This window comes from Rhamphochromis sp. 'chilingali' (genome assembly GCF_963969265.1).
Source record: "Rhamphochromis sp. 'chilingali' genome assembly, chromosome: 11".
NCBI lineage: Eukaryota > Metazoa > Chordata > Actinopteri > Cichliformes > Cichlidae > Rhamphochromis > Rhamphochromis sp. 'chilingali'.
In genome coordinates this window covers 38422710-38439734 of record NC_137938.1, presented here as the reverse complement: position 1 = coordinate 38439734, position 17025 = coordinate 38422710, and the positions used below count along the sequence as shown (strand labels likewise).

Below are 17025 nucleotides of genomic sequence, written 5' to 3'. Positions count from 1 at the left end.
GAAAATAATGAGGCTCAAATGTCCGTCAGTTAATGTCTCCTGTTCCATGCCTAACATGAAGCCTGCCACCAACACTGAACCTAAATCGCCTCCTGGCTCCAGCAGCCATCGCGCTCGCCAGGAGCAGAGGTGGACTCGGGACTGTTTCGGGTCTCAGACAGGGATTACCTGTCCAGCTGGAAGCAGTCTGGCTGCTCGGAATACTTGGCTGAGTTTCCCAGCACTACTAACATCGTTAAGCGAGGGTCTAACAGCGACCACCATCAACAACAACGCATGGTTAAAAATTCACAAACACAATTTAATGATCACTGTTTGTTTTCAGCTGCCAGGATGCACGAAGAGGCAAAGACCGAGCAGCAATTAGGACTGACCCTGGAGGAGATTAGCGACCTCCACAGATCCACATCTTGAGAGCACATGTCTGAACAGAGACGACTGTCTCACTTCAGCCTTAAGATTCTCCTGCTCTGATGATCCAGCTCATCAGATCTGAGAGTCTGTGTTCAGGTGACATGTTTGCCAGCTTGAAGGCCTGTGGTACATAGCCGATCATTAGAGATAGGTTGATCATATTTAAGATCGAAGCATTAATTAATGGCAGGACTTCTTTGAGCAGTTTTGTAGGAATGGGATCTAAAAGACACGTTGATGGTTTGGAGGAAGTAATTATTGAAGTTAACTCAGAAAGATCAATTGGAGAAAAAGAGTCTAACTTAACATCAATGGTACTAAGAGTAGCTGTAGATAATATTACATCTGTGGGATGATTACTGGTAATTTTTCCTCTAATGATAAAAATTTTATTTGTGAAGTTCATGAAGTCATTACTAGTTAAGGTTAAAGGGATGGTTGGCTCAACAGAGCTCTGACTGTTTGTCAGCCTGGCTACAGTGCTGAAGAGAAACCTGGGGTTGTTCTTATTTTCTTCAATCAGTGATGAATAGTAAGATGTTCTGGCTTTGTGGAGGGCTTTCTTATAAAGCAGCAAACTATTTCTCCAGGCTAAATGATGATCCTCTAAATTTGTGACACGCCATTTCCTCTCCAGATTACGAGTCATCTGCTTTAGGCTACGTGTTTGAGAATTATACCACGGAGTCAGGTACTTCTGATTAGAGACCTTAGTTTTCACAGGAGCTACAGTATCCAGAGTCGTACGTAGTGAGGAGGTGAAATTATTAACAATATGATCGACCTCTGTTGGAGCAGCGTTCAGATAGCTGCTCTGCTCTATGTTGGTACAGGGCATTGAAGATGATAACAGTGGGTGGATTATATTCTTAAACTACAGCGCTTTCAGAGCAGCACCAACTGCAGGCCAACATGGCGGAGGTGGAAGGAGAAATTACCAGAGGAAATGATGCTGAGGAGCACCAGAACAGCACCAAGGGAGCCAGTGGGGAAACAGGAAGCAGTGACTGAAGTTTCAAAGTAAGAGCCAAGGGATGGACCAGTAGTAAATCAAACAGTGATGTTCTTACAGAAGAATAAAAATGAAAAATGGCTAGAATGAGTCACTAATCCTTGGGTGGTCAATACCTGAGCAGCCCTCCAAAGTAAAAGTGCAACCAAGAAAATTATCAGTGGACTCAATGATGTCAGACACGTGAAGCTGGTGGGAAGAAATCCCTGCAGACGCCGTCAGAGCAGGAGAACAGCTGGAGCATAGACAGGATGTCCACATACTTTTGGCTGTTCAATGATCTGATGTGGTTTTTTTAAGCACGTCTCCATCAGGGAACATTTGCACCAACCAGCAGGTGGGTGGGCTGAGAAGAAGACGTGAAAGTTTACGTGAAGAAGACATAAACTTTCAAAAAGAAAAACGTGCACAGTCTGAGTCACTGCAGTTTTAATGTTTAGAGTGAAGAATGCACAGCTTGAAGCTCTGCTGCATGATGTAAAGTCTCTGTCAAACACACAGGACCCCCGGGCGCCCGTGGGGGGATGATGCACTTCCCTCCCTGATTGAAGAAGTGTTTGAAAGCCAGATGTTTGTGCTCTGGATAATCTACACCCAGGAATTTGTTATTCTGATGTATAGAAACCAAAGTTTGGAGCAACTCTGACAGAAAGCAGCCTCAGCTCTGCTTTCAGCAGCTGATGGGAGTTTAAACCTTCAGCACCAGCAGACGAATCTTTATGCGTCTACTCTGTGAGGTTCGAGGAAAAGCACTGATGATGGAAAACTGCACCGGCTCATCTCAGTTTTTAAACCCACTCTTTGAATAGAACAATGAAACACCCGAGGCAGCTAAAAGATGGATGTGACGGATTTGTTCAGGACTTTGGAGACCTGTGAAACGATCCAGATGTTTCAGCCACTCAGCAGCTCGTTAACACACTTACAGGCACAATCGAGAAAAATATGGACTTCCAAGAAATCGTTGCAGTTTTTCTCTGAACTCATGTGGTGAGAAAAATTACTTCAGGCAGGTCCGACCAAGAAACGTCTTCAAAACTATGCGAGTGTGCGAGCCTTCGAGTCCACCGTTCATCATTTTGTGCTTGTTCTAACTCTGATAGAGGAGGCTAAACTGGTCAGGCTAAACTGGTCAGGCTAAACTGGTCAGACAGGCGACACTCTGAGACATTTAAAAAAGTCAAAGTTTGGTTGGAAAGCAAAGAGTCTTTTTTCTGTTCCAAGGAACAATTTTCAGTGTGACACAACATCTTTTTCTTTTAACAATCTGAAATGCAAATCCCTGCCCGCTCATCTTATCTCTACCACTGACGTTTACATCAGTTATTAGCAGAGATGGGCAGTAACGCGTTACTTGTAACGCGTTACTGTAATCTGATTACTTTTTTCAAGTAACGAGTAAAGTAAGGGATTACTATTGCAAAATCAGTAATTAGATTACCGTTACTTTCCCGTAGGAACGCTGCGTTACTGCGTTACTAAAACCGTGATTTTTTTTGCGAGAATGTCTCATGACAGTGACGTAAGCGAGTGCGACATTTGTGACAACAGCTGTGTGCAGATCAACAGTGGATCATATATCGAGTGCAGAGAGAGTATGAGCGTGCAGCGTTTAAAGCGTGGAAGTACTGACCTTACTTTGAGTTTGATTCCATAAAAAGTGACAAAAACATTAGTGTCCGCTGTGCGTGGGAAGAAAACTTCTTTTTACAGCGAAAAACCCCTAAACTTCCAACAAGCACCGAGTAGCTACGACGTAATGGGAAACTCACAGAGAAACTCGCGGATTCTTCCACTGACCGCGGCACACCTGCACCAGGGTAAACCTCCGCCTACCCCACTCCTGCTTTACAGGTGAAAATAGAGCAACAGGACCGCTGAGTCTTTGACTTTATTTATTTTCTGCTGTGTTTTACTTGCATCTATTTGAAAGACTGAGTGTAAACACAAAAAATATTTTATTTTATGAGCTGGAATGTGTAGAAAATAGGTTTAAATGTTAAACTAATTTATTCAAGTCAGAGAATGTTGCAGATAATTAAATGTTTGCTTGATGCATAAAGTTAAAAGATTAAAACTGATAAAACAAGTTAAAAAAAGAGACTTTTCCATTTGATTACATTTTGTATGATGGATTATGTAGAAAAAGTAGAATTGGGCTGAAAGATCTATCGCTTTATCACCTCTTCAGGTTGTAAATCGTGTTTTTAAAAAGTAACTAAGTAACTAAGTAACTAAGTAATTAATTACTTTTGAAAATAAGTAATCAGTAAAGTAACGGGATTACTTTTTTGGGGGAGTAATCAGTAATTAGTTACTGATTACTTTTTTCAAGTAACTTGACCAACACTGGTTATTAGAGGTTTAGATTCCCGGGTCGCACAGATCTGTCATATCTGGTTTCAGTCCTTGTTCAGGTTCTTCACTCAGCATGGAAACCTGTCAGCGTGTTTGTTCACGCAGGGAAAGCCGGCGTTTCCATGGCTACAAACTCCAGGGGCTGGTTATTCTGACCAATGAGAGCAAATCCAGCCCTTCTGTTGCTTTTCACTGGAAATGCAGATCTGAGATCTGTGCCAATTTCTCTTACCAGTCCGTCAAACTGGATCCAACCAGTTAACTTCAGGATGTTTTTAAAGTACAAACTCAGATGCACCAGTTTGCTAAATCAGATTTTAATTATAAGGGAAAATTTCACCACTTCAAAAAGAGCCGAGGAGAAAAACGCGCCATGCATTTGTTATTCATTCGCCTCGTCAGCTCATGTCAGCTCTCTGCTTTTACTAAAGTGGCTCTGACTCACAAACAGTGTTGGTCAAGTTAATTGAAAAAAGTAATCAGTAACTAATTACTGATTACTTCCGCAAAAAGTAATCCCGTTACTTTACTGATTACTTATTTTCAAAAGTAATTAGTTACTTAGTTACTTTTTAAAAACACGATTTACACCCTGAATAGGTGATAAAGCGATAGATCTTTCAGCCCAATTCTACTTTTTCTACATAATCCATCATACAAAATGTAATCAAATGGAAAAGTCTCTTTTTAAAACTTGTTTTATTAGTTTTAATCTTTTAACTTTATGCATCAAGCAAACATTTAATTATCTGCAACATTCTCTGACTGGAAGAAATTAGTTTAACATTTAAACCTATTTTCTGCACATTCCAGCTCATAAAATAAAATATTTTTTGCTGTCAGACTCCACAACAAAGACTTTAACTGAACAAACACACACATCCACACATGTGCAATAACACTAAGTGCAATAATCTTTTCTGGCATCGTTGTATTTTTACTCAGTTGTATATAGCATTCGTATTCTATTTTTATCTTATTGTATATTTTTATTCTATTTTATTCTACTGTATATAGTATATTATTTTATTCTATTCTGTACAGCTGTGTACTGTATTTATTCTTATTGTATTCTAATTTTTGCGTCATAACTTTTGCACTGTCCACTTCCTGCTGTGACAAAACAAATTTCCCACGTGTGGGACTAATAAAGGTTATCTTATCTTATCTTATCTTATCTTATCTTACACTCAGTCTTTCAAATAGATGCAAGTAAAACACAGTCCACCATCCCTGGACTCGCACCAGTTTGCATACAGGGAGAACCGGTCAACCGAGGATGCGATCGCCACAGTGCTGCACACATTACTGAAGCACTTGGAACACAGGAACACCTATGCACGGCTCCTCTTTGTAGACTACAGCTCGGCTTTTAATACCATCCGGCCATACAAACTCCGTCCCAAACTCCACCAACTGGGACTTAACTCCTCTCTGTGCAACTGGATTGTGGACTTCCTCACTAACCGTAGACAGAGTGTCAGAGTGGGTAAGAACACCTCTTCCACCCTTGTGGTCAACACCGGTGCCCCTCAGGGGTGTGTTCTGAGCCCTCTGCTATACACTCTCTTCACCCATGACTGTATTTCCTCCTGCGCGTCCAATCTCATTGTTAAGTTTGGAGATGACACCACAGTGCTCGGACTTATATCCAACAATGATGAGACAAACTATAGGACAGAGGTGCAACAACTAGAGTCATGGTGCCACGACAATAACTTGGTCTTAAACACCAAAAAGACCAAGGAGATCATTGTAGATTTCCGGAAGAGGGGTCATAACAACCATCTGCCTCTCTTCATTGGCAGTGAGGCGGTGGAGAGGGTGAGCAGTTTTAAATTCTTGGGGGTAACTGTGACCGAGGACCTGTCCTGGGGCAACCATATCACCTCAGTTGTACGGAAGGCCCAACAGCGCCTCTACTACCTGAGGAGACTGCGGAGCGCACACATTCCCAGATCTCTGATGTTGAACTTCTACAACTGTGCCATCAGCAGCGTTCTGACGTATGGATTTCTAGTGTGGTTCCCCAGCTGCACCAAGGCCGATCAGCAAGCACTCCAGCGGGTGGTGAAAGAAGCTGGCAGAATTATTGGAACAAGTCTGCCAGAGATCAGTAATATCTTCCCCACTCGCTGTCTGAGGAGGGTGCACAGTATCCTACGGGACCAACATCACCCTGCGCGCCACCTTTTCCATCTGCTGCCCTCAGGGAGAAGGTACAGGTCTATACAGGCCAGAACATCCAGACTGGCCAACAGCCTGTATCCACAGGCTGTGAGGCTCCTGAACTCTCTGCCCCCCTCTCACGGACAATAACCATATCCAACTTCTTAATAGCAATGAACTGGTCTGCATTGGTGCATCATATCTTTATTCTCCTCCCCCCCCCCCCCCTTTCTTAAATAGATAACTATCATATCTGATATCATATCTCACAGTACAATAATATTGAATGGGTTGCATTGTTGTATTTTGTCATGTTTCTCAGGTCTTTGTCTGAATTTCTACGAACATTATTGCTAAGGATTGTCTTATTGCATTGGAGTCACACTGGGTTAAATATGTACACTTGGGTTTTAAGGGGTATTTATTATTTTCTTCTTTTTTTGGGTTGTATGGAAGCCCCAAACGCAATTTCATTGTTCTTGACAATGACAATAAATAAATACTACTACTAAAATAAATAAAGTCACAGACTCAGCGGTCCTGTTGCTCTATTTTCACCTGTAAAGCAGGAGTGGGGCAGGCGGAGGTTTACCCTGGTGCAGGTGTGCCGCGGTCAGTGGAAGAATCCGCGAGTTTCTCTGTGAGTTTCCCATTACGTCGTAGCTACTCGGTGCTTGTTGGAAGTTTAGGGGTTTTTCGCTGTAAAAAGAAGTTTTCTTCCCACGCACAGCGGACACTAATGTTTTTGTCACTTTTTATGGAATCAAACTCAAAGTAAGGTCAGTGCTTCCACGCTTTAAACGCTGCACGCTCATACTCTCTCTGCACTCGATATATGATCCATTGTTGATCTGCACACAGCTGTTGTCACAAATGTCGCACTCGCTTACGTCACTGTCATGAGACATTCTCGCAAAAAATCACGGTTTTAGTAACGCAGTAACGCAGCGTTCCTACGGGAAAGTAACGGTAATCTAATTACTGTTTTTGCAATAGTAATCCCTTACTTTACTCGTTAGTCAAAAAAAGTAATCGGATTACAGTAACACGTTACTGCCCATCTCTGCTCACAAATGACCTTTCTCCGGCTCTTCCTGCAGCCTCTCAGTCCTTCGTGTCTGAATCTTAAACTCTGAACTGAAGGAAACCCGACTGTTTCACCTCATCCGAGCCTTTTCTTCTGTTCTGAAAGCTGGCGAGGCCTGGCTATTCCTAGTGGGCTCATCACCTTGCAGGTGGCCCAGAGACTTCACCACCTACTCTACCCTGACCAGCTGACATCTGCGACGAGGTGTGGTCAGATTTAAAACTGAATATTCAGAGCCCAAACGCCTGGGATTCGTTTTATGCATGTTTCTCCTCTTATTTGAGAGTTTGGAGATGTGAAAATAAAAATATGCACAGCTGTAACAGTGATACAAACACAAAGGAAGCATTGTAAGCACACGTTAGCTAACCAGCAGACTGGTGTTACCCACAGAGTTATAATCATAAAAAAAATCCCCCCCTCGTGTCTGGCAGCTCTGACGAGGCGTCTCGCATTAGCTTAATTTACTGAAAGTGCCTCTAAAGCTGAACGAATGTTAATGGAGCCTGAAAAGAGGGCAGTGAGGGTCCAAAGAGGAGAACTCCATAAAACTAAAATCCCTCAGCATGTTTTTGTTCAGAGTTAGGAAACCAACCAAAGCTCTGTTACTTAAAAATATTTGTGGTTTCGCAGAATTCTCACCGGGGCTAAAATCTGATATCGGTAGTCGCCACTGAAAACAAACAACATAAATTACGGAGTGTTGTTAATGCACCGAGGACATAAACTGGCTCAAACATCAGGTCGGTGCAGCCAGAGACAGCAGCAGGAGTCTGGGCTGATTCGGTCTCTGTGCTGAAGGTGGTTCAAAACCAGGAAGTGATTATGTTAGTAACAGGAAACTGACATGAACCTAATGACAGGACAGGGGAAGTGAAACTAAATACATTGAACAAAGAACACAAGACTCCTTCAAAATAAAACAGGAAACATGGAGAAAAAATACAATAATCAACAAAATAAAACTAAAATGTCTTGGTACTGGGTCGCACCGTGACATTTTTCTTCCTGTGCAATCGACTGGAAGGCAGACAATGGAGCACTACAGCAATACAGCTTTTGAAGAGCGGAGATGTGGACGTTACTTTTATTTTTATTGCACAACAGGACAAGAGTGTGACAGTAAAATTGGACAGAAGCTGCTAACACAGCTTTGGTCTTTGCAAGTGTCTGCACAGACAGCATGCTAACGCTAAGCTAGCCAAGAACCCAGACTGGTGTTAGAGCTGAGCGCACGCCGACCCGAGCCCGCAGCCTGAGCGACGAGCACGCAGCCTCCGTTTCTACCTGTTCGTGTTTGTAGAGTCGTCTGCTGGTTTTCAACTTTGCTTTGTGCGTTTTAAGTTCAGACGTAAACACTAAGACAAAGATGTGAATCAGGCGGCTGGTGTGGATATTGATGCAGTGCCATAGCAGCGGATTTCAGGGCGAATGGTTAGTATTTAAAATGCATGTGTTTGTCCCAGGCAGTAAAAACATGAAAGTGCTGAAGTATCATTTGATTTTTGTGTTTTACTCGAACGCAGGCATTTCACCAGAAATTACATTTCTGTTGCAGGGGAGGACTGCAAGACCGTCCACAGAACCACGCGGGCCTGGTTCTAATCTAGGACCACATGAACACTGACATGTGATGAGGAGCTACAGACACAGAGCTCTTCATTGGGAGCCTTCTGTGTTTCAGGTTGCTGGAAACTGACTGAAACTAAATCCTGTATTTGCAGATGCTTTTTATGTTTTCCTTTTGAACACTGGAGCAGCTTTTTCAGCACTTTTTAATGTGAGAAAACCACTTTTGACTTGTTTGTTTGCATTTTCTCTCACAATGTTCCCAATGTGAGAGAAAATCAAACAGCAAACTCGAAGGGCTCAGAACTAAAACCGATAGTTATCTGCAGGAAACTCCTCATTATGGATTTGTTGCAGTAACATCCTGGAGAAAGCCGGAGCTAAAGCTAATTATGTAATTACTTCCTGTCACAACTTAAACTAAGCAGCAACAGATGAAAACCACAGAGGATCAGAGACGACCCAACATCAGCTTCAGCCACCAATAAAACTCCACAATCAGCTCCCAAACCAACAAACGTCACCGCAGCAGTGGAGGAGGTGAATCCCTCTGAGGCGAGATTAAAGCACCAAAGAAGAAGAACAAAGATTCGAGCATCTGTGATGAAATGTTAATTAAACACTGAAGGTTTCACAGCTTATTTCAGGTGTCAGTGTATGTGTGCAGTGAATCAGCTGCGAGGTGCAAGGAGAAACCAAACAGATGTCACATGTTTACGAACACTGATGGCCAAGGATAGAAGTGACGAGACTATGGCCTGTATTTGTATAGCGCTATAGTATCAGGAGGCAGCCTGGGATCAAACCACCGACCTTCTGACGAGTGGCTGCCCTGCTCTGCCACCTGAGCCACAGCCAGAAATTAGAAAATATATTCCGTTTTTTAAATTTTTACAGTTCGGTAACTGACTTTTCTTCTTCTTTATTAAACGTTTAAGCAGGATTTTAAACATAAATCACTACCTGGCAGAGAGTCGGCGCTTGGCTCAAGGACACTTCAGCTGGATGACGGGTGGTCTGGAGACTCTGATGATCCTGGCTCACAAAAACAAACAAAGAAGAGTCAGCATCAGCAACCAGCAGCTTCACCCGTAGCGCTGCCTCGACATGCCAAACGCTCACTCGCAGGAGGAACTCTGGGTTTATCTAATTAACCTCGTTTTGCTTAGACATCTGTTCAATGAGGCGCTGCAGCTGCACGCAGAGCTGTGTCTACAACACATTTCCATCATGCAGTTAACAGCTTGACTTCAGATTTGGTTTCCGCTTTGGTCAAAGGGCCATCTAACGTGTAACTTCAGACAAAGCTGTGAGGTCAGCTGATCTCGTTTCCAGATGTCATTAGCTGATGAATTTCGTCGGATTCAGTTTGAAAGATTTTTGCTGGATGTTACATCAAAGCTGCTTTCCCCTGCGTACAGTTGCTGCACAGCTGCAAACCACCTTTTATGCTGTGTCAGACTGATGTTGCTCTGTTCTGGGATTAAAGCTGCCCCGTTTGAAGTGCAAGTATTCCCTCATGTTCTGTCAAAGGAAACCATTGCTAATTTACATGTGTGGGAAGCTACAAATGTTCAGATTGTAAGGCAAACAAATCAAAAACAAAACAGCGTTTGGTTTCCTCGTCTTGATGTGGTCGACTCTGAGGTTTATTTGAAGTGCCAGTACCCTTTCCTCTGTCATTTTAAAGTACAGACAGTGTCACGTGTCTGTTGTTCTAGTAACAGCACAGTCACAGAAACTGTAGAGCAGCTGAAGTCCGTTACACTTAGGGTTAGGGCAGAGTGGTTTACCAAAAGGACTTCACAGGTGTTCCTGTGGTTTGCAGCAGGGGCGCTAATGAAACATTAGCAGAGAAGACGTAGCAGCTGGACCTCTGGATCCTGTTTCAAATCACAACAACAGTTGCTTTATATTGTGAGGTTGACCCAACAATCATATGACCCCCTATGAGCAAGCATTTTGGCGACAGTGGGAAGGAAAAACTCCCTTTTAACAGGAAGAAACCTCCGACAGAATCAGGTTCGGGGAGGGGCGGGGCCATAACATGGCTGCTGTGAAGTCACTGTGCTAACAGACCATCCAAGAAGGCGGAGCTCCGGTTTTGCAGAGTAAAAATCGGAACACTAATCAGCAGGAACCTGTTTTTGTGTGACGCTCCCAGCTTGAGAATTAAGCTACACAGCAAAATCTCCAGTGTTAAATTAACACTAGAGAGTGTCTATATGGGTCCACTCCTCTGAGTGTTAAATACAACACTGTTGAGTGTTAAATTTACATTTTTGACAGTGTTATATGTTTAAAAGTAACCCAGTCAGTTTTGAAGATTAACAAAGGCTAACACTGAGCAGTGCTGATCTTCTAACACTGGAAAATAACTCAAGGTGTTAGAAATATTCCCGTGTGATGTTCCAGCTCACATCCGATGCTGGTATATGACAAGAAGTCATGAAAAGCACACTAGGTCCACTTTGTCTCTTTGGTGGACCTTCATGTTAAACATGACTGTTTCCAACACTGAGCTCAGTGCTTGCATTCTGCTTTCATTTAATCTGTTTCATGGCACAGAAGCCACACCCACCTCAAGCCCTCTGTTTTTCAGGGGCAGCCAATCAGAAGAAAGGTGAGAACAGCTGTAGCCCAGTGTGAGATAAAGAAGGCTCATTTTGGACAGCTAATCATGCAAAGCTGCTGAGTCCTAGAATCAAAGTACAGATTATGGCGCACTGACGAGATTTCCATTCATGTGAGGATGAATCCATCAGACGGGGCACTGCATAACCACTTTTCAGTTTTTGCTTCACCTTCCAAAGCTGCTGCTGATCCATCAGTCTCACATGTGTACACAGAAAATACACAAAACCAAAGGAGCTTCCTGCTGCGAGGCCAGCGTCCTGCCCGAGAGCAGATAAACAGGAAAAAATAAATCAGATGTGAGCGGAGGAGTGGCGTGTCTGCAGGGACGTCTCCGCTTCCCCCAAACACACTCAACATGTACACGAAAGCCTCCATCGCACCTGCTCGGCTCATCTGCTCTCAGGCGACTGCCGGGACGACGAGGTCTTTCCTAATTTGGCATCTCGATGTATGCTCCAGGACAAACTGTCATCGGTGCCTCTCGAACTGTCGCTGAGTTTGTACCTGGAGCTTTTTTTAGATTCTAATTATTTAACACATGTAAGTGGCACAAAAAGGTCCCAAGAAGGCAGGAGGGTTATTAAAGCAGCAGAAAATTAAAGAACACAACATGTCTGTATGTCCGTGCCATCAGCTGATGCTCTGTGAATATAACACAGGCCAGATGCAAAAACTGAGCCAGCGAGAGTCACATCCTCCCATCATAACAGAGCAGAGCCCGATGCACAAGTTTCAGCTCAGAACATCAGCAGATGTTAAAAAGACTCCAAAGGTCCATGTCCTCCAGTAAGAAACTCGCTCACGGTTTCTGTTCATGCGCCAAAACTAAAGCATTATGAGACCCTGGCGGCGGCGGCTGCTGGGTTCATGTTTCCCAGAATAAAACAATGAAAGTTGGACAGATTCAACTATGGTGAAAACTCCCACTTCATAATCCCTCCAAGTGGGATGATTACACGTACAAGTATGATTGTGTTTCTTTAGTGAGACAGTGAATGTGCCTCACACCGTGTCACATGATGCAGTGGGAGGCATTCGTGAATCATGACCAGCTGACAAACTGATTTAGTTTCGAGAACACTCAGGAGCTCAGTTCAGACCCGGGCCCAGCCCGCTCCCCGTACAGGTCTCGTTTTACTATCAAACACATGCATCAATGTAAATATCACCATATCACGTTAAATTTTATAATTATATTAAATTCAAAATAGAGTATTTAAAAGTAGAATGGGAGGCAGAGCCTTCGGTTTTCAGGCCCCTCTTCTGTGGAACCAGCTTCCAGTTTGGATTCAGGAGACAGACACCATCTCCACAGCCTCCACTTTCTACTGCTAGTGACCACACAGGTCGTCCGACGGGAGGAAAGCTGTCCTTAAACCCAAGCTGTTCAGCTCAGATTGGATCGTTCTGCAGAGGCTACGTCACTGTTTGTGGAGGAATTTCTGAATTTGTGCTGCTTATCACAGCCCACCGAGACGAGAGCAGACACACACACACACACACACACACACACACACACACACACACACACACACACACACACACACACACACACACACACACACACACACACAGGAAGGAGGAGGGGTCTGATTCTAATCTCATGATCTGATTGGTCCCTGCCTTCACAAACTTTCCCTGCTAATGACTTTACATTTACATTTACTATCACCTCAAGAATATTTCAAGGATGAAAGATCTGATGTCTCAACAGGACCTGGAAAAACTAGTCCATGCATTCATCTTTAGTAGGCTTGATTACTGTAACAGCATCTTTACAGGTCTACCTAAAAAATCAGTCAGACAACTACAGCTCATTCAGAACTCTGCTGCTCGAGTCCTCACTAAGACCAAAAAAGTGGACCACATCAGTCCAGCTCTGAGGTCCTTACACTGGCTGCCTGTCCGTCAGAGGATAGACTTTAAAGTCCTGATGCTGGTCTATAAAGCTCTGAATGGTTTAGGACCAAAATACATCAGTGACCTCCTGACCCAGTATGAACCATCCAGATCCCTCAGGTCATCTGGATCCGGTCTTTTATCAGTTCCCAGAGTCAGAACCAGACACGGAGAAGCTGCATTCAGCTTTTATGCTCCTTATATCTGGAACAAACTCCCAGAAAGCCTCAGATCAGCTGAAACACTCAGTTTATTTAAATCCAGGTTGAAGACTCACCTGTTCTCAGCTGCATTTGAATAAAGCACCAAATCCACACTTTAAGCTTAAATTTCAAAACTTACATTTAACTACTGATTTTATCTACTGTTCTGATTTTATCTGTTTTGATTTTATATACTGTTGTTTGTTTGTTTGTTAATTAGTTAGTTAGTTTATTTGCTTGTTTTATTCAATTTTAAATCATGCTTTTTATTTGTTCTTGTTTCTAATGTCTCTGTAAAGCACTTTGAATCACCTTGTTGTTGAATTGTGCTATACAAATAAACTTGGCTTGCCTAGAAATGTAAACTCTGACCAAAAAAGGCCCAACAGTCTATACACACACACACACACACACACACACACACACACACACACACACACACACACACACACACACACACACACACACACACACACACACACACGTATGGCTCACAGGAGGGGATCTAAGCTATAAAATGAGCAGGTCATACATGGCTGCAGTCGACAGTGTGGGCGTGTCCATCGTTGTGGGTGTGGTGTGTCAGATCAGTGTCATAAACTGATTTTAATAAGCTGACGAGTGGAATACAGTGGAAACCCCCACCCTCAGTTTTCAGAATAAAAGCTTTCTTAAACGTCACTCAGAGGCCACGCCCCTATTAATGCAAATTTGCATGCTTGCATAAATAAAATCTTTCAGAAGAGGCTGAGAGCATCGAGAAAATGCTGGAGAGCGGTGCTGATTCTGGAATGTTCTCCTGGAGCTGAGGGGACCTCACTGACGCACTGCAGACACATTTTAGGCTCTTATATGATGAAACTGCAGAGCTTTTTAGGCGCCATCCAAAGACTGAAATGGAAACCAGAGGAGCTGCAGATGGAGAGGATGGGGGCTCACAGTATGGAAGTTCAACAGTGACAAAAACACGACACAAACCTGCAGAGAAACTAATCTTTGTTTTACAGATGTCAGCTTTTATCAGCGTCATTTGTCCTGTTTTCAATATTAGTCTACAGATACGAACACATTAACCACACAGCACAGCTTCAACTCGAAGCTTTTACATTCACAGCTCAGCAGTTAGAGCTCTGAGATCCCACAGCGTCCATGAATGTCTGCATCTTCGCGAGGGCCTGCAGAGCCTCGGCACGCAGCGAGACTCGCACGGCCATCCTCAGCCTCATCCTTAAAAACAGTTTGACTTCCTCTCCAACACATTTGTTTGATTATTATTTGATTATCTGAACTTTGTCTGTTTCTGGTGTTTTTCAGTGGACATTAAGCTCGATGTTACTCAAAGGCAGTGACTTGTGTTTGTCTCCTACCCCAGATTAATCCTCAGATTAATGCTGGGATGGATTTCATGACTCCTGGCTGAGAGGAGGACCCACTAACTTTCATCAATAAATTAAAAACCAAACAAACTTAAGTGCGATCTTGGTGGTGTAGGCAATATTCAAATGAGCTCACGTCAGGGGACCCAAATGAAGGTAACTGAAATAACACCTCACAGAATGATAAGAAATGTTTTCATTTTATATTTTGTGTCTGTCTGTAACAGATGGTCACATCTTAACATGTTTAAATATTTTAACTGATGTGTTTTGTGTCCTTTTAAATAATAAAAATCTCATAAAACTTGTGCAAATGTTGTTTTCTCAGAAATCTGTTTTTAGCGTCTTCATCCCAAAGATAAGTTCAGGATGTTTGAAACAGAGGAATCGATCAGAAATAAGGTTGTGTTTAAAAACAAAATCTATTTCCTGATTCAAATCGGTTTTAGTCTGAATAAAGTGATCTCGATTCATTAAATCCTGGATTTAAATATAAATGTAATTAATCAGAAACTCCAGAATCAGCTCAACCAGGAGATGAGAGCAGAAACACAGAGCGTGGATCGTCCACAGAGCGTGGATCGTCCACAGAGCGTGGATCATCCACAGAGCGTGGATCGTCCACAGAGCGTGGATCGTCCACAGAGCGTGGATCATCCACAGAGCGTGGATCGTCCACAGAGCGTGGATCGTCCACAGAGCGTGGATCGTCCACAGCCGTCGGGGCTGAAACACAATGATTGCTCAGCTGTGATCGAACCTCTGTGACTCTGCTTCACTTCAGCAGCATCAGGTTGCTTCAGTCTTTGATCGACTGCAGAAGAGTTTGAAGCTTCTCTGCTATAAAAAGCCAGAACAGGAGAACCTGCTTCATGTTTTATCCTCAGTTACTTTGACACAAAGACGTCTGCGGTGATGCTCACACCTCTGATGGAGCCTCACAGCGTCAGCTTTGTCTTATACATGGATACGTGCTGATAAACGATCAGAGTTTTTCACACTCGATGATAGAAATCAGTGAGGACACCCAGCCCTAATCAGAAAGTATTGATCGTCCATGCATTCTGGCTCTGACTCCACCCGAGCCTCCAGCAAACTTTTCTCATGCAGTAAAAGCTAACAGCTGAAAAGTTGACTCTGAGTTTGATTGTGATAAAAACTAAACTGATGTCCTTGCCAAACAGTTTCTGCTTGAAATGAAAAAGCACTTTAGATTTTGGACGTTAGAGCATTTGAGACATTTCAGAGTCAGCAGTATTCAGATGAAGCCACAGTCACACTGCAGCACCGCAGGCTGAGGCTAACAAAGACTCTACAAACCACAAAACCCAACCAGCAATAAAAAACTGCACCTCATCGCGTCTCAGTGATGAACCACAAAGTAAAACATCTGAACGACTGTCTCTGACTAAAAATCAAACAATCATCACAAAAACTGCTGCAGGAAAAAAAACTTTGCACATTCTGTGCATTAAAAAGCCTCCATAGACTCATTTACCTCACAGATGAAATGCAAACAAAGCACTTTAAATGCATCAGCTCCTGTTAGTCTTTGCATGAATAATAATCAGCAATAGGAATGAATCATTTCCCCACACTTGTCGTCCTTTACAGGAAACATTCATAGCTAAGCGTCACCTTTCTACTGTCTGACACAACATTCATGTTCAAACTGAAATAAATGAATTCACAGGTTAAAACTGAGGAGTTTCTGAACCAATGAAAACTGCACAGAGAAGCTGCATGAACATCAGCCTCTGAATCAATCACTATCTGCTCCTTTCCCCCAGATAAATCGCTGCAGCCATCCTACCCATGCACAGGCTGCGAGTCACTTACAGATGTGCCGCTCTGCGTCCGTGCCCTCCACACATACAGCACACGAGTGGTTAGCCATATAGGGAGCTGTAACTTTTTCTGTAGGAAACGCCCTGCTGCTGTCTCCACTCCTCCCACCAGCCTGCAGTGGGGGAGAAGTGATTGCCCATGTGAGTGTAATTTATAGCTAAAGACACCAGATTGGTCTGTGGAGTTTACATGTTGTTCTGCAGGAAACCTGCTTCCTGTTTTCTTCCTTGAGCTCTTACATGGCCTACATACTTGGTTGCTTCTCTGTGTTGCTTCAGAGGACACACCGGTGGGCTCTTCAGAGGGTGCTGATATAACATGTGTACATATGTTCAGAACCACACCAAGCATACTGTGTGCTTACAGCTTGGACTCCATGGTTGATCAGCGCACCTCATTCCCTCAGCTCATTATGTGCTTCTCTAGGAAAGTCCCGCCTTCTTCAGAGGAACA

General features: G+C 43.3%; 1 protein-coding gene across 3 annotated transcripts in view; it reads right to left on the bottom strand.

Annotated features, from left to right (window-relative positions):
* Window positions 1–16656, bottom strand: part of col6a4a (collagen, type VI, alpha 4a) — a 63310-nt gene extending 46654 nt beyond the window's left edge. For 2 of the 3 annotated variants that reach the window (XM_080895777.1, XM_080895778.1), the window contains exons 1-2: window positions 16564–16654; window positions 9573–9644 (exon numbers count right to left, since the gene is read on the bottom strand). The gene's annotated coding sequence lies outside the window, so the exon portion shown is untranslated. Of the gene's footprint in view, window positions 1–9572; window positions 9645–16563 lie in introns of all 3 variants that reach the window. The other variant, XM_080895779.1, reaches the window with a different exon arrangement.
* Between the last annotated feature and the right edge of the window lie 369 nt (window positions 16657–17025).